Source organism: Schistocerca gregaria, chromosome 2 (assembly GCF_023897955.1).
Source record: "Schistocerca gregaria isolate iqSchGreg1 chromosome 2, iqSchGreg1.2, whole genome shotgun sequence".
NCBI lineage: Eukaryota > Metazoa > Arthropoda > Insecta > Orthoptera > Acrididae > Schistocerca > Schistocerca gregaria.
This window is the reverse complement of record NC_064921.1, coordinates 714,867,658-714,893,577: the sequence shown is the minus strand read 5'-3', so window position 1 is coordinate 714,893,577 and position 25,920 is coordinate 714,867,658. Positions and strand designations below refer to the sequence as shown.

The 25,920-nt window shown below is 50.7% G+C and overlaps 10 non-coding genes across 10 annotated transcripts; 4 read left to right on the top strand and 6 right to left on the bottom strand.

Moving 5' to 3' along the window:
* Positions 1-1,072: 1,072 nt before the first annotated feature.
* Positions 1,073-1,144, bottom strand: Trnap-cgg (transfer RNA proline (anticodon CGG)). The gene has a single exon. It is a non-coding gene; the product is annotated as a tRNA-Pro (tRNA).
* Positions 1,145-1,365: 221 nt separating this feature from the next.
* Positions 1,366-1,438, top strand: Trnav-uac (transfer RNA valine (anticodon UAC)). The gene has a single exon. It is a non-coding gene; the product is annotated as a tRNA-Val (tRNA).
* Positions 1,439-2,073: 635 nt separating this feature from the next.
* On the bottom strand, positions 2,074-2,145 carry Trnap-ugg (transfer RNA proline (anticodon UGG)). Its single transcript has one exon. It is a non-coding gene; the product is annotated as a tRNA-Pro (tRNA).
* Positions 2,146-10,271: 8,126 nt separating this feature from the next.
* Trnap-cgg (transfer RNA proline (anticodon CGG)) lies at positions 10,272-10,343 on the bottom strand. The gene has a single exon. It is a non-coding gene; the product is annotated as a tRNA-Pro (tRNA).
* Positions 10,344-10,564: 221 nt separating this feature from the next.
* Positions 10,565-10,637, top strand: Trnav-uac (transfer RNA valine (anticodon UAC)). Its single transcript has one exon. It is a non-coding gene; the product is annotated as a tRNA-Val (tRNA).
* Positions 10,638-11,272: 635 nt separating this feature from the next.
* On the bottom strand, positions 11,273-11,344 carry Trnap-ugg (transfer RNA proline (anticodon UGG)). The gene has a single exon. It is a non-coding gene; the product is annotated as a tRNA-Pro (tRNA).
* A 3,198-nt stretch (positions 11,345-14,542) lies between these two features.
* Positions 14,543-14,614, bottom strand: Trnap-cgg (transfer RNA proline (anticodon CGG)). Its single transcript has one exon. It is a non-coding gene; the product is annotated as a tRNA-Pro (tRNA).
* Positions 14,615-14,835: 221 nt separating this feature from the next.
* Positions 14,836-14,908, top strand: Trnav-uac (transfer RNA valine (anticodon UAC)). The gene has a single exon. It is a non-coding gene; the product is annotated as a tRNA-Val (tRNA).
* Positions 14,909-15,543: 635 nt separating this feature from the next.
* On the bottom strand, positions 15,544-15,615 carry Trnap-ugg (transfer RNA proline (anticodon UGG)). The gene has a single exon. It is a non-coding gene; the product is annotated as a tRNA-Pro (tRNA).
* Positions 15,616-22,946: 7,331 nt separating this feature from the next.
* Positions 22,947-23,019, top strand: Trnav-uac (transfer RNA valine (anticodon UAC)). The gene has a single exon. It is a non-coding gene; the product is annotated as a tRNA-Val (tRNA).
* Positions 23,020-25,920: the final 2,901 nt, after the last annotated feature.

Genomic DNA, 25,920 nt, shown 5'->3' with positions numbered 1-25,920 from the left:
GCTCTTATCGAGCTCTGCAGATTGACCGGACTGCAGTGCGGAATTTTCTGCTAGTGGTGGCTCGGGGTTAAGAGAAGTCGGGAGGTGTGAGCAAAACTACATCGGGAAACCGAAACAGACGACTCATAACGAAAAGATTGCGGAATGTACTGCAAAAGCAAACGTTGGAGAAGACGAACTCTGAAGCCGTCGGTGCTTTAACAATCATTCCGTGCAGCAACGATAATCTGGGAAGAGCGAAGGGTGGGTTCCGCTCGACCACACAACAAATTTTATATAATGTTCTACTTGTTCTAAATTTGCGTTTCCAGATCATCAGTAAAATACTGTGTGATTTACACCTGGCTTGCTTCTTCCAAAAGCGATATTAAGAAATACATCGACTGCAACGTCATTAGGGGTAGCGGGTCGGGGCGCCGGCGCGCCAGCGGCGGCCTGTCGGGGCTGCTGGTGCCTCCATGTAGAGCTACCGCTGGGCCCGGGCTCCTTGCCGCTAACGAAGTGATTGCTTTTGGTGACATCATATGCAATAGCGACTGCGCGAATTGACGGTAGCTCGTACGGAAAGCAAGAGTAGCTGATGCTACCGAGGACTCGGCCGCGAGCTTGTCCGACGACTTCTTGGGCTCTTATTCGTGGTGGCATTCAGACAGGCAAGGGTGCTGTCGATTGTTGCGTACGAATGCGAAATACCTGCATTGTGCGTTTCCGCAAAGTGATTTTTACGCCAAAGTTGTGATCGTCCTGCAAGTTGTGTCACATGTGGATCTCAGAGCTTAGCAGTTTCCGTGGTGTAGCGGTTATCACGTCTGCCTAACAGGCAGAAGGTCTCCGTTTCGATTCCGGGCGTAATCACTTTTTCGTCGCACTCAACAAGACACTTGCTACAATCTCTACTGTGAACATTTAAATCAATTTCAAACGTCCAACCACCAGGCTGCAGATGGCTCAAATGATACGTGAAACTCTTTCAGAACCGGCTACTTGGTTTTTGTGCTTACCTGGAGGGCAGGAAATGCGCGGAACAGCCGCCGGCATGCCGGTAGTCGCCACACGTTTGCACAAAACGCAAGGGCTCGTCCGGGATTTGAACCCGGGACCTCCTGCACCCGAAGCAGGAATCATACCCCTAGACCAACGAGCCTTCTCGATGCACATGACTGTCGCCTCCGTTCTTGGTATCACCGTGCAGAGCTGCTGCTCACCCAGCGTTCTCCCTGGCTGTTGCGGTTTGATTGTTTTTATCGTTGTCTTTTACTATAGCAACTTCTACAATCGGACGGAGCTCGTAGCCGATGCCCTTGCTTACGCAGGAAAAATCTGTTGGAGCTACGGTTTTCCAGGTAGTACAACGGCAAAACCGTCGTTTCCGTGGTGTAGCGGTTATCACGTCTGCTTTACACGCAGAAGGTCCCCGGTTCGATCCCGGGCGGAAGCACGACTTTTTTTAAACCCGTTTTCGGATTCCATTTCCGAGATAACGTCACGTCTGCGTGTGCGGGATAATAAATGTCGTGTGCTACACCGATATCGCCTCATTTTACTGTCAAATGCTCTTGCTCCCATAGTGCACCGGTATTCAGTAACTCAGAACGCTCGTAGCTCCATTCTGGCCTGCAAAATTTAGTATCCATTTCTTCAAGACTACTTCAAGTTCGCTTCATACTGGCTTTCCTGATCTCTTTGCACTCGCCTTGTCACAACTCTGTTGAAGTGTGAACGTAACTAATAGTGAGAAACTCTTAACTACGCTCAGTCTTGTATCCCACTCTTTGGTTGACGTTGTCGCTAATCAGATGAAGGTAGACTGCTCCACGATTGAGCTTCGTCTCCACTCACGGTGCACACGTTCTGCAAAGACAACCTTTGTTTTCCGTTGCATGCAAGATTACTGTCGGCTCTTCTACAGAAATCGACCTATGTAATTTACTGGTATCAGATTCTTGCCATATCAAACGGTCCCTTCATGACCGTAGGGCCACACACAGCGTGCTGCGGCACGCATCTGTTCTTCATTGCAGAGCTACAAACGTGGGTGAGCTCCACCTACTCTTCAGCACGGTCAAAACGGTAGGGCTCGTCCGGGATTTGAACCCGGGACCTCCTGCACCCAAAGCAGGAATCATACCCCTAGACCAACGAGCCACTTGCCGGTGGCAGTGAAGGTAATCCCAAGCAGTCCAGCTCCGAGGAACACAAACTTTCATGTAAATCAGAAAGAAAAGCGCTTTCTGAAGGCAGCGCCCACCACTGATGGAAAGAATATTAAAGGCAATGAATGTAGAGTGAATAATTTCATCGCGCTCTGCAGATGAACAGACGGTGGTGTTTCACTTTCGTCATGTGCTTTCTTAGCATCAAGGGAAGGCAAATGCACTAAACAAAAGAACACCGGGAATCCGAAACACCAACTCATAACGAAAAGATAGCGGAATATACTGCAAGCAAAACTTCCAAACACGACTCCTGAAGGCGTCGGTGCCTTAAGAATTATTCCGTGCAGCAATGATCATCTACGAAGAGCCAACTGTATGTGTCGCTCCACCACGCAACTTTTTTTGATATCGTTTTACCTAAATTTCCATTACCTGTTCGTTACAAGAATACCGTGTGGCTTTCAACTGGTCTGCTTCGTCCAGCAGCGATAGTAGTAACTAAACCGACCACAGTATCATTAAAAGTAGGTCAGACACAAAAGTCGGAGTTGCTCTGTAGCTCATGTTATTCTGCTTTCAAATGCAATTGTATGGCTGGGAGTAGGGGCGTACTCCTGTAATGCAGGCGTCCGGGAGGCCGTTTCTGTGGGAGACATCTGGGAACAACTACAGACACGGCCGTTTCATTAGCTCAGGAACGACCGCGATGCTCTTATCGAGCTCTGCAGATTGACCGGACTGCAGTGCGGAATTTTCTGCTAGTGGTGGCTCGGGGTTAAGAGAAGTCGGGAGGTGTGAGCAAAACTACATCGGGAAACCGAAACAGACGACTCATAACGAAAAGATTGCGGAATGTACTGCAAAAGCAAACGTTGGAGAAGACGAACTCTGAAGCCGTCGGTGCTTTAACAATCATTCCGTGCAGCAACGATAATCTGGGAAGAGCGAAGGGTGGGTTCCGCTCGACCACACAACAAATTTTATATAATGTTCTACTTGTTCTAAATTTGCGTTTCCAGATCATCAGTAAAATACTGTGTGATTTACACCTGGCTTGCTTCTTCCAAAAGCGATATTAAGAAATACATCGACTGCAACGTCATTAGGGGTCGCGGGTCCGGGCGCCGGCGCGCCAGCGGCGGCCTGTCGGGGCTGCTGGTGCCTCCATGTAGAGCTACCGCTGGGCCCGGGCTCCTTGCCGCTAACGAAGTGATTGCTTTTGGTGACATCATATGCAATAGCGACTGCGCGAATTGACGGTAGCTCGTACGGAAAGCAAGAGTAGCTGATGCTACCGAGGACTCGGCCGCGAGCTTGTCCGACGACTTCTTGGGCTCTTATTCGTGGTGGCATTCAGACAGGCAAGGGTGCTGTCGATTGTTGCGTACGAATGCGAAATACCTGCATTGTGTTCTGGCGTGAGGTCGGTCGCTCGACGGCGCGTTCGGCGCGGGCCCACCCGTAGCCGGCGCGCCGTAAGGCACGGAGGCTCGCACTGGGGCGTATCGCTTCCAGACGGGCGTGCCGCGGCACTCCTCACAGGGGAAGTGATGTGTCTCTTACAACCTCTCCTTCCCAAGTGGCTCTTTCCGCCTTCCCGTGGTGCCAGACGTTAAGCTCGGCATTTTGCCTTGCGACAAAAGGGAGAGCTGCGACCCAACCCGATGCGAAAGCGAAGGGTGCGTGGCACAGGGGGAGCTGTGTCAAGGGACGAACATCTGTCCCTTCCTGTTCGCAGGGCCCAGACCAACAGGAGCTCTGCATGCCGGCGACTTCGTTTGTCGGCGTGGGATCGCGGCGCGAGTCGGCAAGGGTGCCTCGCCGCGCCCCTGGGTAACCGGGGCGTGTTCTGCCAAACCCAGGAGGTGGTGACATCGCCTGGGCCAGGTTAACTGGGTCCAGACCGCCGAACGTCTGGGGGACCGGCCCGCCACCTGAGTAGGAGTGGGTCCTTGGCCGTAAGGTGGAAACTCGGGCTAGTAGGCGGCGAAGGGCGAGAGGTGCATCCGCCTCTCCGGAGTGCGGGGTGCAGTTGCCGAGGAGCGTCGCGTGAAATCGCCGATGACGGAGCCATCGATGGGGACCAGTGCGCTGGCGACGGCGCGCTGAACCCGGCAGCTTGGGAGTGCCCTTGACCTTGGGGCGAGGTCGGTGGGCGAGCTGCAAGAAGTCCCCCCCCATGCCAGAGGAGCCGGTCCGGGGCAAGAGACGGGCTCCCATCTTTCTTTTATCACTCGTATAATCATGGCGACAACCGATACGAGTGACTCGAGTGCGCCTCAACGGGCTTCTTTTGCGCCGCCTGATCCCTCTCCTCAGGATGAGTCGGGACAGGCCGAAAATGAAACTGTGACGCAGAGATTAGCACGAATCACGTTGCTCATGGAGCAAAACATTAAAAACGGGAAGATAAGTCAAGCAGGACTCTCAACAATTAAAAATGAACTGGCTGCATGGGCCATTGCCCACGCAAAGTTGGAAGGAAGGGTGGAAGAATTAGAGAAGGAAAACAATCGATTGAGGAAACAACCAGTTAAAACCTGGGCTGCCGTGGCAGCGCAAGCTCCCACGAAGCCCAAAACGACTAGAGATACCATAGATAAAGTGACTAAGAGGCCAGATACGGCAGTTTTCTTGAGGACCCTGCCGGGCCAAGACACAAGTGTCAAAAGAATCCAGGAGCTATTCACGACTACTGTGGACCCTGTAAAAGAGAAAATAAAGATCAAAAGAATCAAACCCAGCAAGAATTCAGTAATAGTGGAAGTCGCATCCGAAGAGGATAAAGAAAAAATATTGAACAACCACAAATTAAATTCAGTAATTAAGTGTGAGCCTCCAAGGAAAAGGAACCCTCTCGTGATTCTGTACGACGTTCCAACTGTAATGACCAATGAAGAGTTATGCGACACAATCAGGAAACAAAACTTTGAGCATCTGAGTGAAGAAGAGTTCAAAGACTGCTTTAAACTCAGATTCAAGACAGGTCCACGGGGTCGAGATGTGGTACATCACGTCGCTGAGGTTACAGCGCGGATGTGGAAAAGCATTACGACAATGGGCAAAATATATGTTGGCTTCCATGCCATCAACACCAGGGACTATGTCGTGGTACCTCGTTGCCACAACTGTGGCGACTTGGACCACATTCTCAGGCTGTGCACCAGGGAGTCGGCCTGCACAAAATGTGGAGAGAACGGTCACAACCGTAAAGACTGCAAGGCAGCAGCAATCTGCATACCATGCAGGAACCGAGGCAAGAAATCATGCGGAGCCACAGGTCGAAACTGCCCAACATACAGGATGCTTGAACAAAGACTGATTTCCAGGATTGATTATGGGTGAGCCCGGCATACTGAACAGGATGCCGAAACATAAGTCCCCGAGCAAAAGGAGGAGGGATGCTATGAGGGCTAACAAGTTTAAGTTGTTCTTAAGGTCGCTTACGAGCACCAAGAAAACTGAAAATAGAGCCACACAGACTGAGATCTATATGATAAATATGGCAATACAGACAGATCCCCCCATAGCTGCAGCTCCCTCCTCCGAAAGCCGGGGAGCAGAGCCGACAGAACACCAGAAACGGCAAGGGCATCCTGTGGCTGTGGCAGTTTCCAGAAAGGAGCAGAAAAAGGTCATTCAACCGATACAGGAAAACTTGATAACCAGTAGCTCCAGTACAAGTTCTCCCACACAGGGTACTCCAGTAGTTAGACTACCACCTGTGGACCCTGTAAGAGTGTACCCCAACTTGGAGTACACCATGCAACTAGCAAGACTTGAGCAGCCGGCTACCCTGACCACTGCCCTGAGACATGTGGTTCGTGTAGGACACGAAGAGGGACGAAAGATAACCTTCTCGGTGATGGAGGCTGTGGACAGAATTCAACTAAAATCAGTGAATCTCCCCACTGACTTTGGAGCCCTGCGAGACTTGTTAAGAAAGGTGTTTGAAAGAAGGGGCGAGAAATTCGACCTAAATGACATCTACGAACAGGCAGTTTTGGCGAACGGACGAATTGCGTTCGACTGGACTAAGACCTGGCCACATGACCGAGTACACACCTACTTTCCATAATGACCAAAATAAACATAGGACAACTAAACACTCATAATAGTCGACTTGTGATGCAGGAACTCCGAAGGGAGGTGGAGGAGAGGAGATTGGATGTGCTCTGTCTGCAGGAGCCGTACTCCCAAGCTGGGAAAGTCGCATTTGCTGCCGCCACATGGCAAGTAATAAGCAGAGGAGAAGACCCAAGGGCGGCAATTATAATTACAAACAAACTCGTGAGAGTAACCACACTCTCTCAGTTTACAACTCCCCATTGCAACGTCGTGGAGCTCCAATCTCCAGCAGGAATCATCACCATCATTAATATGTATTTCCAGTATGGAGATGACATTGAAATACACCTAGACCACCTGATGAGGGTGACCACGGCGTTGCGGGGAAGGAAAATTGTAATAACAGCTGATATTAATGCCAAGTCCCCCCTATGGTTCAGTGGCACAAGAGACGCAAATGGAGAAAAGGTGGAAGAATACATTATGGCGTCGCAACTCGTGGTGGCCAACAGGCCTGGTAATCCTCCTACCTACACGGCAGGAGGAGGGCAGGGTACAAATATTGATGTCACTCTCGTGACACCAAATGTAACAAACATCATTCAAAATTGGAAAGTAGTAGGAAACGCCACCACTAGCGACCATAACTTAATAACTTTCACAGTAGGAGAGAGAGAGTGCCGCTGGGCCATGGGATGGGAAATACAATTTAACTACAGGAAAGCTGACTGGGAACGCCTGGCGAGGGAGTGCGACATTCCTCCATTACCGGAAGATGACATACAACAAGACATAAACGTAGACAACAGAGCAGATGAACTAGTAACTGCAGTAACCAGGGCGGTGAGGGCTGCTGTACCGATCAGGAGGAAGGCCATGGCGGCTTCTCCGTCACCGTGGTCGCCTGAATTGGAAGATCTACGCCAATCTGTCAGGAGGCTAAGGAGGCACTACCAGCGCAGTGTCGTCTGGCAGGAGAGACAAAGGTGGCAATTGCAGTACAGGGAGGCAAAACAGAGGTTCCAGAGTGAACTACGTGAAGTCAGAAGGCGAAGCTGGGAACACTATGTGCTCAGCCAGCTAGCTCTGGATCCATGGGGACTCCCCTATAAATTAGTCAGGGAGAAAATCCGCTCTCCTATGGAGCTATCTACAGTCAGGCACGGGGACAGGATGACGGAGTCCTGGCAGGAGACTGCTGGGGTCCTCCTCCGGTCCCTGCTGCCTGATGACAATGCGGATGGGGAGACAGAGGGACAACGGCAATTGCGAGAACAAGACCGTGAAATATATAATAATGACACGGCGGTCTACCCCTTCTCAGAAGAGGAGGTGGCGACCCACATAAAGCAACTTAAAAGAGGCAAAGCTCCTGGGCCAGACGGCATTGTGGCGGAGGTGGTGCAATTCCTGACACCCCAGCTGGTTGCCCCGCTTACCCACCTCTATAATGAGTGCCTGAGGCAACAACAGTTCCCAAGAAGGTGGAAAACTGGGAACGTCGTCATCATTAAGAAGGGACCGGACAAGGATCCTGCAGAAGTAAAGTCGTACAGGCCGATCTGCCTGTTAGATTTGTTTGGAAAAATCTTGGAAAAACTGCTGGCTGACAGACTGGCAGCACATAGAGTATTGTGCGGGATGAGCAGTAGGCAATTCGGTTTCAGGCCGGGGCGGTCGGCATCTGATGCAATCGCCCTGGCGGCCGAGGTCTGTGGCTCAACCCCGCACAAATACGTGGTGGGCATCATGGTGGACATCAGTGGCGCCTTCGACAGCCTGTGGTGGCCCTCGCTCTTCTCCTGCTTGCGGGAGAAGGAGTGTCCAGGGCCGCTATATGGCTGCCTGAGGAGCTACTGTGAGGATCGGGAGGTCTGGCTATCATCCCCTAGCGAAAGGGTAGGGAAAGCTGTCACGAAAGGATGTCCCCAAGGATCGGTCCTAGGGCCGCTCTTTTGGGACATCCACATGGAGCCATTACTAGACAGCCTGCAACGAAGTGAGGATGTGCTAGAGGTGATAGCCTACGCTGATGACCTCCTCCTGATGGTCGGTGGCCGTAGCCGAGAGGACATAGAACCTAAAATAGAGAGAGCGTTAGACAGACTCCTACAGTGGTGCCACACCACGAAAATGACCATATCACCAAGCAAATCGACATACTTACTACTTAAAGGACAACTAATCAGGAACCCTACGGTCAGAATTGACGGCACACCGGTACTGCGAAGACGAGACACACGTTACCTAGGAGTCATCATTGATGAGAAATGGAACTTCGGAAAACACATTGAAACTGTAACCCAAAAAGCTCTGCAAATATTAAACAACCTCATTTCCATAGGACATAAAAGATTTCACCTACCTCCACATCTCATTAAACTCTATCACAATAGCATCCTAACTTCAGTAGTGGGTTACGGCTCCGGGGTCTGGGCGCACAGACTCACGAGGGTTGTGCCCGCCATGGCAGTGAGAAGGGTTCAGAGAAGCATGGTTCTAAGATCTGTGGGCGCTTATAGAACATCTCCAGGAGGGGCCCTATTAGTCATAATGGGGCTCTGCCCACTTGACATCAAGATTAGGGAGCAAGCAGCCTGGTATTGGGCAAAAAAAGGGAACCAGGGGAAAATAGAAGAAATCATGGGTGTGAGGGTAGAGGACAAAAGGGGGATTAGAAGAAGGGGGGAAGAACTTTGGCAGGGGTCCTGGGAGACAGAAGAAACCGGTCGCAGAACCTTTCAGTTCTTGCCGAACGTGAGGGAGCGCTTAGAAATGAAGTATTTTCAGCCAACACGGGGACTGATCCATTTTCTCACTGGTCATGGACCCTACCCGACATACTTATGTCGGTTTGGGAAGAGGGCTACGCCAGCGTGTGACTGTGGCGCGCCGGAAGGCACTCCGGATCATGTGATTTACGAGTGCCCTCTCTTCAATGATGTAGCGACTACACTTCGAGACGGACTACCAAACCATGACACGTATCAACTCCTCAGACGTGAAGACACTTTTCAGATGATTAATACTCTGGCCAACGAGGTATCTCGGAAAGTGTTAAATGAATATCTGAGGGAGATTAACTAAGAATTTGAAAATGAACACCGATATTGTCTAGATCCCTTTTCCCATACCGCCAGCGCGCGGACTGGCCGACTTCACATCACAGTTGGGATCCGCCGCGCGCAGGATTAGGGGGAGGAGGGGTTAATCTCACCGACTTAGAGATGCACCAGATTTGACTTAGGATAAGTTAGCTCTGTAGGACTTAGAATAGGATATTATGTTAGGTTATGGAACTGCAGCGAGTTAACATCTTGGCCAGCCCAGTGCCGGGGGCAAGCTCTTTGGGGTTAGCCCGAAGAGCAAGGCTTGCAAAGTAGGTTTATATATTCTACTGGCACATATGTGACGCTGCAGGTGTAGAAATTAGAAATTAGTGATAGTAATAGTTTCTTAAGTAGTAGGGATATATAGTATAATGCCCATTGTTGTAGTAACCTGTAGCACATCATATTTTGTAGCATGCTGCATGAAACAATAATAAATGTATTAATATTACGACCCACTAATGCTATTAAGGAAGTGGGTTAATATTGTATAATTATTATTATTAATGATGAATAAAGGTTTTTTTTTTTTTTTAAAAAAAAAAAAAAAAAAAATACCTGCATTGTGCGTTTCCGCAAAGTGATTTTTACGCCAAAGTTGTGATCGTCCTGCAAGTTGTGTCACATGTGGATCTCAGAGCTTAGCAGTTTCCGTGGTGTAGCGGTTATCACGTCTGCCTAACAGGCAGAAGGTCTCCGTTTCGATTCCGGGCGTAATCACTTTTTCGTCGCACTCAACAAGACACTTGCTACAATCTCTACTGTGAACATTTAAATCAATTTCAAACGTCCAACCACCAGGCTGCAGATGGCTCAAATGATACGTGAAACTCTTTCAGAACCGGCTACTTGGTTTTTGTGCTTACCTGGAGGGCAGGAAATGCGCGGAACAGCCGCCGGCATGCCGGTAGTCGCCACACGTTTGCACAAAACGCAAGGGCTCGTCCGGGATTTGAACCCGGGACCTCCTGCACCCGAAGCAGGAATCATACCCCTAGACCAACGAGCCTTCTCGATGCACATGACTATCGCCTCCGTTCTTGGTATCACCGTGCAGAGCTGCTGCTCACCCAGCGTTCTCCCTGGCTGTTGCGGTTTGATTGTTTTTATCGTTGTCTTTTACTATAGCAACTTCTACAATCGGACGGAGCTCGTAGCCGATGCCCTTGCTTACGCAGGAAAAATCTGTTGGAGCTACGGTTTTCCAGGTAGTACAACGGCAAAACCGTCGTTTCCGTGGTGTAGCGGTTATCACGTCTGCTTTACACGCAGAAGGTCCCCGGTTCGATCCCGGGCGGAAGCACGACTTTTTTTAAACCCGTTTTCGGATTCCATTTCCGAGATAACGTCACGTCTGCGTGTGCGGGATAATAAATGTCGTGTGCTACACCGATATCGCCTCATTTTACTGTCAAATGCTCTTGCTCCCATAGTGCACCGGTATTCAGTAACTCAGAACGCTCGTAGCTCCATTCTGGCCTGCAAAATTTAGTATCCATTTCTTCAAGACTACTTCAAGTTCGCTTCATACTGGCTTTCCTGATCTCTTTGCACTCGCCTTGTCACAACTCTGTTGAAGTGTGAACGTAACTAATAGTGAGAAACTCTTAACTACGCTCAGTCTTGTATCCCACTCTTTGGTTGACGTTGTCGCTAATCAGATGAAGGTAGACTGCTCCACGATTGAGCTTCGTCTCCACTCACGGTGCACACGTTCTGCAAAGACAACCTTTGTTTTCCGTTGCATGCAAGATTACTGTCGGCTCTTCTACAGAAATCGACCTATGTAATTTACTGGTATCAGATTCTTGCCATATCAAACGGTCCCTTCATGACCGTAGGGCCACACACAGCGTGCTGCGGCACGCATCTGTTCTTCATTGCAGAGCTACAAACGTGGGTGAGCTCCACCTACTCTTCAGCACGGTCAAAACGGTAGGGCTCGTCCGGGATTTGAACCCGGGACCTCCTGCACCCAAAGCAGGAATCATACCCCTAGACCAACGAGCCACTTGCCGGTGGCAGTGAAGGTAATCCCAAGCAGTCCAGCTCCGAGGAACACAAACTTTCATGTAAATCAGAAAGAAAAGCGCTTTCTGAAGGCAGCGCCCACCACTGATGGAAAGAATATTAAAGGCAATGAATGTAGAGTGAATAATTTCATCGCGCTCTGCAGATGAACAGACGGTGGTGTTTCACTTTCGTCATGTGCTTTCTTAGCATCAAGGGAAGGCAAATGCACTAAACAAAAGAACACCGGGAATCCGAAACACCAACTCATAACGAAAAGATAGCGGAATATACTGCAAGCAAAACTTCCAAACACGACTCCTGAAGGCGTCGGTGCCTTAAGAATTATTCCGTGCAGCAATGATCATCTACGAAGAGCCAACTGTATGTGTCGCTCCACCACGCAACTTTTTTTGATATCGTTTTACCTAAATTTCCATTACCTGTTCGTTACAAGAATACCGTGTGGCTTTCAACTGGTCTGCTTCGTCCAGCAGCGATAGTAGTAACTAAACCGACCACAGTATCATTAAAAGTAGGTCAGACACAAAAGTCGGAGTTGCTCTGTAGCTCATGTTATTCTGCTTTCAAATGCAATTGTATGGCTGGGAGTAGGGGCGTACTCCTGTAATGCAGGCGTCCGGGAGGCCGTTTCTGTGGGAGACATCTGGGAACAACTACAGACACGGCCGTTTCATTAGCTCAGGAACGACCGCGATGCTCTTATCGAGCTCTGCAGATTGACCGGACTGCAGTGCGGAATTTTCTGCTAGTGGTGGCTCGGGGTTAAGAGAAGTCGCGAGGTGTGAGCAAAACTACATCGGGAAACCGAAACAGACGACTCATAACGAAAAGATTGCGCAATGTACTGCAAAAGCAAACGTTGGAGAAGACGAACTCTGAAGCCGTCGGTGCTTTAACAATCATTCCGTGCAGCAACGATAATCTGGGAAGTGCGAAGGGTGGGTTCCGCTCGACCACACAACAAATTTTATATAATGTTCTACTTGTTCTAAATTTGCGTTTCCAGATCATCAGTAAAATACTGTGTGATTTACACCTGGCTTGCTTCTTCCAAAAGCGATATTAAGAAATACATCGACTGCAACGTCATTAGGGGTCGCGGGTCCGGGCGCCGGCGCGCCAGCGGCGGCCTGTCGGGGCTGCTGGTGCCTCCATGTAGAGCTACCGCTGGGCCCGGGCTCCTTGCCGCTAACGAAGTGATTGCTTTTGGTGACATCATATGCAATAGCGACTGCGCGAATTGACGGTAGCTCGTACGGAAAGCAAGAGTAGCTGATGCTACCGAGGACTCGGCCGCGAGCTTGTCCGACGACTTCTTGGGCTCTTATTCGTGGTGGCATTCAGACAGGCAAGGGTGCTGTCGATTGTTGCGTACGAATGCGAAATACCTGCATTGTGCGTTTCCGCAAAGTGATTTTTACGCCAAAGTTGTGATCGTCCTGCAAGTTGTGTCACATGTGGATCTCAGAGCTTAGCAGTTTCCGTGGTGTAGCGGTTATCACGTCTGCCTAACAGGCAGAAGGTCTCCGTTTCGATTCCGGGCGTAATCACTTTTTCGTCGCACTCAACAAGACACTTGCCACAATCTCTACTGTGAACATTTAAATCAATTTCAAACGTCCAACCACCGCTACCGCTGGGCCCGGGCTCCTTGCCGCTAACGAAGTGATTGCTTTTGGTGACATCATATGCAATAGCGACTGCGCGAATTGACGGTAGCTCGTACGGAAAGCAAGAGTAGCTGATGCTACCGAGGACTCGGCCGCGAGCTTGTCCGACGACTTCTTGGGCTCTTATTCGTGGTGGCATTCAGACAGGCAAGGGTGCTGTCGATTGTTGCGTACGAATGCGAAATACCTGCATTGTGCGTTTCCGCAAAGTGATTTTTACGCCAAAGTTGTGATCGTCCTGCAAGTTGTGTCACATGTGGATCTCAGAGCTTAGCAGTTTCCGTGGTGTAGCGGTTATCACGTCTGCCTAACAGGCAGAAGGTCTCCGTTTCGATTCCGGGCGTAATCACTTTTTCGTCGCACTCAACAAGACACTTGCCACAATCTCTACTGTGAACATTTAAATCAATTTCAAACGTCCAACCACCGCTACCGCTGGGCCCGGGCTCCTTGCCGCTAACGAAGTGATTGCTTTTGGTGACATCATATGCAATAGCGACTGCGCGAATTGACGGTAGCTCGTACGGAAAGCAAGAGTAGCTGATGCTACCGAGGACTCGGCCGCGAGCTTGTCCGACGACTTCTTGGGCTCTTATTCGTGGTGGCATTCAGACAGGCAAGGGTGCTGTCGATTGTTGCGTACGAATGCGAAATACCTGCATTGTGCGTTTCCGCAAAGTGATTTTTACGCCAAAGTTGTGATCGTCCTGCAAGTTGTGTCACATGTGGATCTCAGAGCTTAGCAGTTTCCGTGGTGTAGCGGTTATCACGTCTGCCTAACAGGCAGAAGGTCTCCGTTTCGATTCCGGGCGTAATCACTTTTTCGTCGCACTCAACAAGACACTTGCCACAATCTCTACTGTGAACATTTAAATCAATTTCAAACGTCCAACCACCGCTACCGCTGGGCCCGGGCTCCTTGCCGCTAACGAAGTGATTGCTTTTGGTGACATCATATGCAATAGCGACTGCGCGAATTGACGGTAGCTCGTACGGAAAGCAAGAGTAGCTGATGCTACCGAGGACTCGGCCGCGAGCTTGTCCGACGACTTCTTGGGCTCTTATTCGTGGTGGCATTCAGACAGGCAAGGGTGCTGTCGATTGTTGCGTACGAATGCGAAATACCTGCATTGTGCGTTTCCGCAAAGTGATTTTTACGCCAAAGTTGTGATCGTCCTGCAAGTTGTGTCACATGTGGATCTCAGAGCTTAGCAGTTTCCGTGGTGTAGCGGTTATCACGTCTGCCTAACAGGCAGAAGGTCTCCGTTTCGATTCCGGGCGTAATCACTTTTTCGTCGCACTCAACAAGACGCTTGCCACAATCTCTACTGTGAACATTTAAATCAATTTCAAACGTCCAACCACCAGGCTGCAGATGGCTCAAATGATACGTGAAACTCTTTCAGAACCGGCTACTTGGTTTTTGTGCTTACCTGGAGGGCAGGAAATGCGCGGAACAGCCGCCGGCATGCCGGTAGTCGCCACACGTTTGCACAAAACGCAAGGGCTCGTCCGGGATTTGAACCCGGGACCTCCTGCACCCGAAGCAGGAATCATACCCCTAGACCAACGAGCCTTCTCGATGCACATGACTATCGCCTCCGTTCTTGGTATCACCGTGCAGAGCTGCTGCTCACCCAGCGTTCTCCCTGGCTGTTGCGGTTTGATTGTTTTTATCGTTGTCTTTTACTATAGCAACTTCTACAATCGGACGGAGCTCGTAGCCGATGCCCTTGCTTACGCAGGAAAAATCTGTTGGAGCTACGGTTTTCCAGGTAGTACAACGGCAAAACCGTCGTTTCCGTGGTGTAGCGGTTATCACGTCTGCTTTACACGCAGAAGGTCCCCGGTTCGATCCCGGGCGGAAGCACGACTTTTTTTAAACCCGTTTTCGGATTCCATTTCCGAGATAACGTCACGTCTGCGTGTGCGGGATAATAAATGTCGTGTGCTACACCGATATCGCCTCATTTTACTGTCAAATGCTCTTGCTCCCATAGTGCACCGGTATTCAGTAACTCAGAACGCTCGTAGCTCCATTCTGGCCTGCAAAATTTAGTATCCATTTCTTCAAGACTACTTCAAGTTCGCTTCATACTGGCTTTCCTGATCTCTTTGCACTCGCCTTGTCACAACTCTGTTGAAGTGTGAACGTAACTAATAGTGAGAAACTCTTAACTACGCTCAGTCTTGTATCCCACTCTTTGGTTGACGTTGTCGCTAATCAGATGAAGGTAGACTGCTCCACGATTGAGCTTCGTCTCCACTCACGGTGCACACGTTCTGCAAAGACAACCTTTGTTTTCCGTTGCATGCAAGATTACTGTCGGCTCTTCTACAGAAATCGACCTATGTAATTTACTGGTATCAGATTCTTGCCATATCAAACGGTCCCTTCATGACCGTAGGGCCACACACAGCGTGCTGCGGCACGCATCTGTTCTTCATTGCAGAGCTACAAACGTGGGTGAGCTCCACCTACTCTTCAGCACGGTCAAAACGGTAGGGCTCGTCCGGGATTTGAACCCGGGACCTCCTGCACCCAAAGCAGGAATCATACCCCTAGACCAACGAGCCACTTGCCGGTGGCAGTGAAGGTAATCCCAAGCAGTCCAGCTCCGAGGAACACAAACTTTCATGTAAATCAGAAAGAAAAGCGCTTTCTGAAGGCAGCGCCCACCACTGATGGAAAGAATATTAAAGGCAATGAATGTAGAGTGAATAATTTCATCGCGCTCTGCAGATGAACAGACGGTGGTGTTTCACTTTCGTCATGTGCTTTCTTAGCATCAAGGGAAGGCAAATGCACTAAACAAAAGAACACCGGGAATCCGAAACACCAACTCATAACGAAAAGATAGCGGAATATACTGCAAGCAAAACTTCCAAACACGACTCCTGAAGGCGTCGGTGCCTTAAGAATTATTCCGTGCAGCAATGATCATCTACGAAGAGCCAACTGTATGTGTCGCTCCACCACGCAACTTTTTTTGATATCGTTTTACCTAAATTTCCATTACCTGTTCGTTACAAGAATACCGTGTGGCTTTCAACTGGTCTGCTTCGTCCAGCAGCGATAGTAGTAACTAAACCGACCACAGTATCATTAAAAGTAGGTCAGACACAAAAGTCGGAGTTGCTCTGTAGCTCATGTTATTCTGCTTTCAAATGCAATTGTATGGCTGGGAGTAGGGGCGTACTCCTGTAATGCAGGCGTCCGGGAGGCCGTTTCTGTGGGAGACATCTGGGAACAACTACAGACACGGCCGTTTCATTAGCTCAGGAACGACCGCGATGCTCTTATCGAGCTCTGCAGATTGACCGGACTGCAGTGCGGAATTTTCTGCTAGTGGTGGCTCGGGGTTAAGAGAAGTCGGGAGGTGTGAGCAAAACTACATCGGGAAACCGAAACAGACGACTCATAACGAAAAGATTGCGGAATGTACTGCAAAAGCAAACGTTGGAGAAGACGAACTCTGAAGCCGTCGGTGCTTTAACAATCATTCCGTGCAGCAACGATAATCTGGGAAGAGCGAAGGGTGGGTTCCGCTCGACCACACAACAAATTTTATATAATGTTCTACTTGTTCTAAATTTGCGTTTCCAGATCATCAGTAAAATACTGTGTGATTTACACCTGGCTTGCTTCTTCCAAAAGCGATATTAAGAAATACATCGACTGCAACGTCATTAGGGGTCGCGGGTCCGGGCGCCGGCGCGCCAGCGGCGGCCTGTCGGGGCTGCTGGTGCCTCCATGTAGAGCTACCGCTGGGCCCGGGCTCCTTGCCGCTAACGAAGTGATTGCTTTTGGTGACATCATATGCAATAGCGACTGCGCGAATTGACGGTAGCTCGTACGGAAAGCAAGAGTAGCTGATGCTACCGAGGACTCGGCCGCGAGCTTGTCCGACGACTTCTTGGGCTCTTATTCGTGGTGGCATTCAGACAGGCAAGGGTGCTGTCGATTGTTGCGTACGAATGCGAAATACCTGCATTGTGCGTTTCCGCAAAGTGATTTTTACGCCAAAGTTGTGATCGTCCTGCAAGTTGTGTCACATGTGGATCTCAGAGCTTAGCAGTTTCCGTGGTGTAGCGGTTATCACGTCTGCCTAACAGGCAGAAGGTCTCCGTTTCGATTCCGGGCGTAATCACTTTTTCGTCGCACTCAACAAGACACTTGCTACAATCTCTACTGTGAACATTTAAATCAATTTCAAACGTCCAACCACCAGGCTGCAGATGGCTCAAATGATACGTGAAACTCTTTCAGAACCGGCTACTTGGTTTTTGTGCTTACCTGGAGGGCAGGAAATGCGCGGAACAGCCGCCGGCATGCCGGTAGTCGCCACACGTTTGCACAAAACGCAAGGGCTCGTCCGGGATTTGAACCCGGGACCTCCTGCACCCGAAGCAGGAATCATACCTTTTTTTTACGAGCTTTGTTATTTATGTTTGTTTTATTTGATTATTTTTATTATGTTTTTTTTCACCAGGAACAGGGTAAATGAACAAAAGATCTTTATTGGTACAAACTTAAATACAAGAAAAATGCCATCCTTCCGGCGAAAATAACACATGATACTCGTACAAGGTGAGCAAGTTTTTTAGTATGAACAAGGTGTAGCAAAAAAAAACTAATAATACTGATGGAAGCTAAGAGGTGTAATGCAATTTACAGTGGAGTGAGGAAAAGACCAGTGTTTATCTGGTGTAGCGCATAAAAGAAAAGAGGCACGTGTCCATGCGCCTACTCCACTATGGGTTACAATGTAGAAAGCAGCGCGAGGGGTCAGATGGTAGCAGGCGGGGCGGGAGTGCTGTCGGTGTGTGGTACCATCCAACTGAGCGGGGGTGACGTAAAGATCGCATGTAGGTAATGAGCGAAGAAGGCGCGGTAGCGCGGTCGCTGTTCGACTTCACTGTGGGCTGTTTGTAAGTACTGCCAGAAATCAAGGCGTGATTTGTCGCCATCATTATACATATAGGTGATGGTCCATCCCTTCACCCATACAATCGCATGATTTTTGGTGGCGGGGAAATAAGTATTCTCAGGATGGATAAAAGTCCATGGGTCAATCGAGTCCGGCGGAACACGGAGGTAACAGGCAACGAACTGTCGGGCAAGTTTCCAGACGTCACTGGTGGCAGCACAAGTCAGTTGATGGACATCGTCATCCATGAGGTGGCACATGGAGCAGCGTGGAGAGTCCTTTAGTCCGATGGCGTGAAGACGATGATTTGTGGCGAATTTTTCATTTGCGACCTGGTACCATGTTGCCCGGACGTTGGAGGGAAGAAAAGGCTGGTGGATGTGACGTTAAACCGTGGGCCACCGTGTGGACGGATGTCGCAGTTCGATATTGTTGCTGGATATGGAACGAAGGAGTGGGGTGTAAAAATCTTTAGGTCGAGGAGAACGCGTGGTCGGTAAGTGTGTGTGAGCATAACTGAAGTCGACGATGGAATCAGAAATGTGCGTCAGATGGTGCTTGATGTGTCCGACTGGTACTGGTGGTGTTATGGTCGAGGGCACAAGAATTTCCAGCAAGCTGCGCGTAAGGGAGGTGCCGCCGTGCCACTGCTTATGCATGGTGGACATGTACAAGGACGCCGCGCGGAGTCGCACATTGACAAGACCGAGGCCACCCGCTCGCGGGGGAAGGGTGAGCGCGTCGTAGCGTACCTTAAAGAGCGTACCGGCCGTAAGGAAGTATCCGAAGGCAGCCTGGAGGCTGCGTCCAATAGTTGATGGTAGCGGGAGGACCTGTGCAATGTGGACCATTCTGGACGCCACATGTTGATTGAGGTATTGGACACGTTGTAAAGAATCGAGTCGTCGGAGAAGATTTTGTCGCACCGTCGTGCGGATGATTTGGAGCGCACGCCAAAAATTGATGGCAGCGGAACGGCGCACGGTCGAGGTGAAAATGATACCAAGGTATCGTAGTTTCTGTACACACGGGAGAGGTGCTAAGTCGTCGTGTGAGAGGCCGCGTCCAATGGGCATCGCCGCGAATTTAGTCACATTCATGTTACTGCCCGCTGCAGTGCCGTACGTTGATATCAAATCAAGTACCGTGTGTGTTTCACTCCGTGAGCGGATCAAGAGAAGGAGGTCGTCCGCATATGCACGACATCGAAAATTGTGCTGTCGCAAAGTGAGACCAGGAAGGTGGCTCGTCAGACTCCCGATGAGTGGCTCCAGGCTGATGGCATAGAGTAGGGTCGAAAGTGGGCAGCCTTGCCGTACGGAACGTCGGATCGCCACTGGTCCCGCCACACGGCCATTAACCTGAGTCAGCGATTCGGCGGTGCCGTACAGGCGCCGGATTACGTTGATAAAGGCTGGTGGAAAACCCATGCGGTTCATCACGGAGAACAGAAAAGGATGCCGCACTTTGTCGAATGCGCTGTCAAAATCAATGGCAACCACTGCGGCGCGGAGTCTGCACGCCGCTGCCAGTGCAATTAAATCGCGACATTCTCCTGTGGCCGTTTGTATATTAACTGAGCCGCCCGGAGTTGTCTGTTCCGGGGATAGAATGCTAGGCAGGACCTTGCGGCATCGCGTTGCCAGGAGGCGTGTAAAAATTTTACAGTCTGTGTTAAGCAGAGTCAGGGGACGGTAATGTGCTGTCGTCACACCTGGTGTCGGTTTGTGGATGGGTATAATAATTCCCGTGACGAAGGACGGCGGTACGGCGTTCCCCATCGGCAGCAGTTCATGAAACATCGTTGTCCACCGTGACGCCATTAGTGTGAAGAAAGCGCGATAAAATTCTATCGGCTATCCGTCGACACCAGGTGACGTATTCAGAGCACCTTTTTTGATTGCATCGTGGATTTCGTCACGCGTAATGGGCTCCATCAGCTCATCCGCTTCGTCGCTGGTGAGGGTGCGAGTTACGTGTGGTAACACAGACTCCTCAGCGTGGTTGTCGGTAGTCTCCTCCTGGTACATTGTGCGGTAGTGGTCGACAAAGGCACTGACGATTTCGGCCTGGCAAGTGACGTGCTGGCCGCGACAGGTTGTGATCTCGGTGATGAGTTGTTGTCGCCGATGTTTCCTATCGGAGGCGATATGATGCATGGTCGGATGTTCCCGTTCCGCCGAATCTTGATATCGGGTTTGCACCATAGCCCCCTGCAGTCGACGGCGTGTCAAAGTTACAATTTGGGCCTTAATCCTGCTACGTTCCCTCTGGGTGTCGGGTGTGGGCGGTTGGGCGTCCAGGTCGCGGAGAATGGCGTAGAAATAGTCGGTAGTGTGCCGGCGCCACATAGCAACTTCCTTCCCATACTGAATCAAAGTACGTCGAATGGCAGGTTTGGCACATTCCAGCCACCAGGTCAAGGTCGTGCAGTATTTAGGTAAGCGACGTTCACAGGTGGCCCATGTCTCAGTAACACGTTGAAGACATTCGGGATCATGAAGATGGGAGGTGTTTAGCTTCCACGGTGCACGACTACGCCAGATCACTTGCTTGGGGAAGAGAATGTTGCAGATGTAGGCACAGTGGTCCGAAAAGGCCAGGGGCCAAAGTTCTGCACCTTGGACTGCAGGTGTGAGTTCCCGAGAGACGTAAATTCTGTCCAGGCGGCTCGCGGAGTGACTCGTCTGGTAAGTATGTCCAGGGGCGTCGCCGTGCTGAACTTCCCAAGTGTTGCGGAGCAACAGATCTCGGACGATAAGACGCAGTTCTTGACAGATGTTGTAGTGGGGCACTTGATCCTTAGGGTGCAAGACACAATTAAAATCACCCCCAAACAAGTAATGGTCGCAGCGTCCAAGAAACAAAGGAGCGATTTCTTCTGAATAGAAGAGGGCCCTGTCGCGCCTGTGGGTGGAGCCTGACGGAGCGTAAATGTTGACGATACGCGTCCCCATGACGGTGACGGCCATGCCTCTGGCAGATGGAAGGTATGTGATATCGGTCACTGGAATGCCTTCTCTGGCGTAGATGGCTACGCCGCGTCCCAGGTGGTCACCAGGAGAAGGATAAGTGTTATATCCCGCGACGTCTGGAAGTGTGGCCAAGTGTACTTCCTGTAGTAGTGCTACATCGACGTCCGACGCCCATATCATCTCTCGCAGCAGTTGAAGTTTCACGGGTGAGCTGATGGTGTTAGTGTTTATCGTTGCTATTCGGTAGGTTTGGAGCCGTCCCCCGCCGTGAAGGGGAACTCTACCGGCGGAAGATGAAGAGGGGCGAGGCAACGGCGAGTCGTGCCGTGCGCCACCTGACGGCGTTATCAGCGGCGTAACGATGCTTCCGTCTGGGGTAACTCTGTCCCCAGCGTGTGGTCCGGGTCCTCATCGACGTCCTCACTCCACACCATTGAGGGCGCTGTCGTTGTGATGGTCGTACGTTCCACTTCGGTCGTAGGGGCGGAGGACGTCTCGGCGGCAGTCGCATCGGTGGAGTCCATTGTTTCAGGAGCACCTGAGCGAGCCAGTAGAGTTGGCATCGAAACATCCACAGTCGGCGTCATGTTGTCGTCATTCGTATCGTTGTGTAGGTTCTCTGAGGCCTCGTCTTGTCGGACGGCCTCTGGAGCATGAGGGGGAGGTGATCCGTCTCGTTCCGAGACCATACGACGCCTCCTCTTGCGCCTCTTAGGTGAACGTTGTTTGCGGGTTCGTCCCTCTGTGTCGGAAGACGGAAGGGAGTCGCGTCGCTCTGAGAGGAAGGCCGTCGCGGGAACGTCAAATGAAGGGGTGTCCATATGTAGAGGCGGGTGGGTGTCGGTAGTCGTCGCTGTTGGTAGTGGCGCCGGAGTAGCGTCTGGCTTTGAGCACGACGTGTCGTCCCCAGCGGTATCCATAGCAGCTGGAAGGGTCACCGGTACGTGGTCCGATGAGCGGCGGCCGGTGGGAGGAGAAGAGAGTGCCGATGCGTAGGTGATCGGTAAAATCGTCGTCGGAGCCGTAGGTGCCACGGTAGCGCCTGGCAATTGGGTGATCCGTCGCTGAAGACACTCAGATCTGAGGTGGCCTTCTTTTCCGCACTCGGAACAGGTCTTGGGTTGGCCGTCGTATATGACAACCGCTCGGCACCCGCTAATGTGCAGGTAAGATGGCACGTGGCGATGGAGGTCGATGGTGATCTGCCGTACACCGTTAAGAACGGGGTACGTTTGGAATTGCGCCCAGCGTTCGGCAGTGTGGCCATGTACAGTGCCATAGGGGCGGAAAGCCGCGATAACGTCTTCCGCCGGTAGCTCGAACGGGAGTTCGAAAACTCGTATGGTGCGCATTCCTAAGCCGGCATGGTCGACAGTGACCGCTCCGACATTGCCGTCGGCGTGGCAAAAGCGTAATCCATGGTTGGTGTCACGAAGTATTCTTTCACACACCGCGTCGTTGACAACTTTCACGTACACAGTACTGCTTAATATGGACAAATGGATGCCCAAGATGTCGGAAGCTGGGATCTTAGCAACGTCGCGTAGGAAGCGTTCCACTACCAAGGCCTTTGGTCGTGCGTATTCGTTGCAGAAGTTGAATCGTAAAGTTGATTTTCGAAAACGATTGGCCATGGCTCTAGTGCACGTAAGCGACACGTAAGTGACGGCCGCTGAAATGTAAACAACAGCGAGCGCGCGCGCTCCGCAGGCGGAAACAACAACACGTCCGCACTGCACGGCGGCGAAAGCCGGACTGTGTACCCTTAGACCAACGAGCCTTCTCGATGCACATGACTAACGCCTCCGTTCTTGGTATCACCGTGCAGAGCTGCTGCTCACCCAGCGTTCTCCCTGGCTGTTGCGGTTTCATTGTTTTTATCGTTGTCTTTTACTATAGCAACTTCTACAATCGGACGGAGCTCAGTAGCCGATGCCCTTGCTTACGCAGGAAAAATCTGTTGGAGCTACGGTTTTCCAGGTAGTATATCGCCAAAACCGTCGTTTCCGTGGTGTAGCGGTTATCACGTCTGCTTTACACGCAGAAGGTCCCCGGTTCGATCCCGGGCGGAAGCACGACTTTTTTTAAACCTGTTTTCGGATTCCATTTCCGAGATAACGTCACGTCTGCGTATGCGGGATAATAAATGTCGTGTGCTACACCGATATCGCCTCATTTTACTGTCAAATGCTCTTGCTCCCATAGTGCACCGGTATTCAGTAACTCAGAACGCTCGTAGCTCCATTCTGGCCTGCAAAATTTAGTATCCATTTCTTCAAGACTACTTCAAGTTCGCTTCATACTGGCTTTCCTGAGCTCTTTGCACTCGCCTTGTCACAACTCTGTTGAAGTGTGAACGTAACTAATAGTGAGAAACTCTTAACTACGCTCATTCTTGTATCCGACTCTTTGGTTGACGTTGTCGCTAATGAGATGAAGGTAGACTGCTCCACGATTGAGCTTCGTCTCCACTCACGTTTCACACGTTCTGCAAAGACAACCTTTGTTTTCCGTTGCATGCAAGATTACTGTCGGCTCTTCTACAGCAATCGACCTATGTAATTTACTGGTATCAGATTTTTGCCATATCAAACGCCCCCCCCCCCCTCCCCCCCCATGCCAGAGGAGCCGGTCCGGGGCAAGAAACGGGCTCCCATCTTTTCTTCACTTGTCTATCAATATCGCTGACTTAGAGACGAGTGACTCTAGTGCGATCTCGAGGGAGTCGACAGCGACTGTTCCCACCTCACAGGAGGAAGCGGAACAAAAAGAGCAAAACACTCTAAATAGATACACTAAAATCAGTCAGATCTTGGATTCTAGTGTAAAAAATGGTAAAATCAGCCTGGCTGCTGTCCTGGCTATCAAAAACGAGCTTGCCGCCTGGGCCATTGCAAGTGCAAAGCTCGAGGGGCGACTCGAGGAATTAGAAAAGAAAAACAACAGATTAATACAGCAACCAACCAAAACCTGGGCTGCAGTGGCTGCACAAGCAGTCACAAAACCACAAACAACAAAAGAAGCGATTGCAAAGGTATCAAAAAGGCTGGACACGGCTGTCTTCTTAAGACCCCTGCATGGACAGACCGCAGTTAATTGGCAACTATTCTACAGTGGAGCAGAACCAAGAGCCGCGGTCATAATCATAAACAAGGCACTGAGAGCCACAGTACTATCACAATTCTCAGATGACCCCTGCAACGTCGTGGAGCTTCATTCACCTGCGGGATTACTATATGTGGTGAATATGTACTTCCAGTACGGAAGACAAATAGATGATTTCTTGGAAAGCTTGTTCAGATAGCCACGGCGTTGCGGGGTCAAAAAATTCTTGTGTCTGCAGACATCAACGCAAAATCCCCCCTATGGTTCAGTGGTACTCAGGACGACCGAGGAGAAAAAGCTGTCGACACAATCATGTCGTTACAACTAATGGTCGCTAACAAACAGGGAAATCCGCATACCTACACTGGTGGGGAAGGACACGGAACGAACATTGACGTTACTCTGATAACGCCAAACCTTGCTACAAAATTATCGGATTGGACAGTTTGGGATCAAATTACTACCAGCGACCATAATGTGATAGTATTCACCATTGGAGACAGTGAGTGCCACTGGGACATGGGATGGGAGACACAGCTCAACTATAATAAAACCGATCGGGACTGCCTGGCGAGGGAGTGTAACACACCTACGATACCGGAGGGTGATGTCAACGTGGAAGAGTATGCCAGAGAGATTACAAACGCGATAACCAGGGCAGTGAAGGCAGCTGTACCAACCAGGAGGAGGGCCGTTGCGGCCTCCCCCTCACCATGGTCAGCCGAACTGGGGCAATTGCGCCAGGCAGTAAGGAGGGCGAGGAGGTATTACCAGCGGTGCGTCGTCTGGCATGAAAAGCAGCGTTGGTTGCAGGTATACAGAGAAGCCAGAGAACAGTTCCAACAGGAACTTAAGGCTGTTAGGATGAGGAGCTGGGAGAACTATGTGCAAAGCCAATTGGCTACAGACCCATGGGGATTACCTTACAAAATCGTAAGAGAAAAAGTCAAATCACCTATGGTGCTATCTACCGTCAGGGATGGGGACCGGATGACGGAAAACTGGCAGGAAACTGCGGGGGTTCTACTCCGTGCCCTGCTACCTGACGATAGAGAGGAGGAGGACTCTGATGAACAGCAGAGAATAAGAAGAGAAAACCAACGGGTCTATGAAAACAACCGAGTGGTCTATCCCTTCTCCGAAGAAGAGGTATGCTCCCAAATAAAAGCTCTTAAAAGAGGCAAAGCTCCTGGCCCAGACGGCATCACTGCGGAAGTGATAGAGTACCTCGCCCCCCAGCTGGTGGCACCTCTCACTCAGCTGTACAACGAATGCCTACGGCTACAGACATTCCCCTCAATATGGAAGAAGGCGAATGCAGTGATTATCAAAAAAGGCCCAGACAAAGACCCCAAAGAAACCAAGTCATACAGACTAATATGTCTACTGGACTTGTTGGGCAAGCTCTTTGAGAGGTTGCTAGCTGACAGGCTGGCTGCACACCGCGTCCTGTGCGGGATGAGTGACAGACAATTCGGCTTTCGGACAGGGCGGTCGGCGTTTGACGCAATCGCCCTGGCTGCGGATGTCTGTGACTCTGCCCCGCGTAAGTATATAATCGGCATCATGGTGGACATCAGTGGCGCCTTTGATAACCTGTGGTGGCCTTCGCTCTTTTCCTGCTTGCGGGAAAAGGAATGCCCCGAGCCGCTATATGGGTGTCTCAGGAGCTATTGTGAAGAAAGGGAGGTCTGGCTATCGGCCCCTAGCGGCAAAGTTAGCAAGAAAATCACCAAGGGGTGTCCTCAGGGATCCGTCCTAGGGCCACTCTTTTGGGATATAAACATGGAACCACTCTCAGAAGAACTAAAGAACAGTGAAGATGTGCTATAGGTCATAGCCTACGCAGACGACCTCCTCCTGCTGGTCGG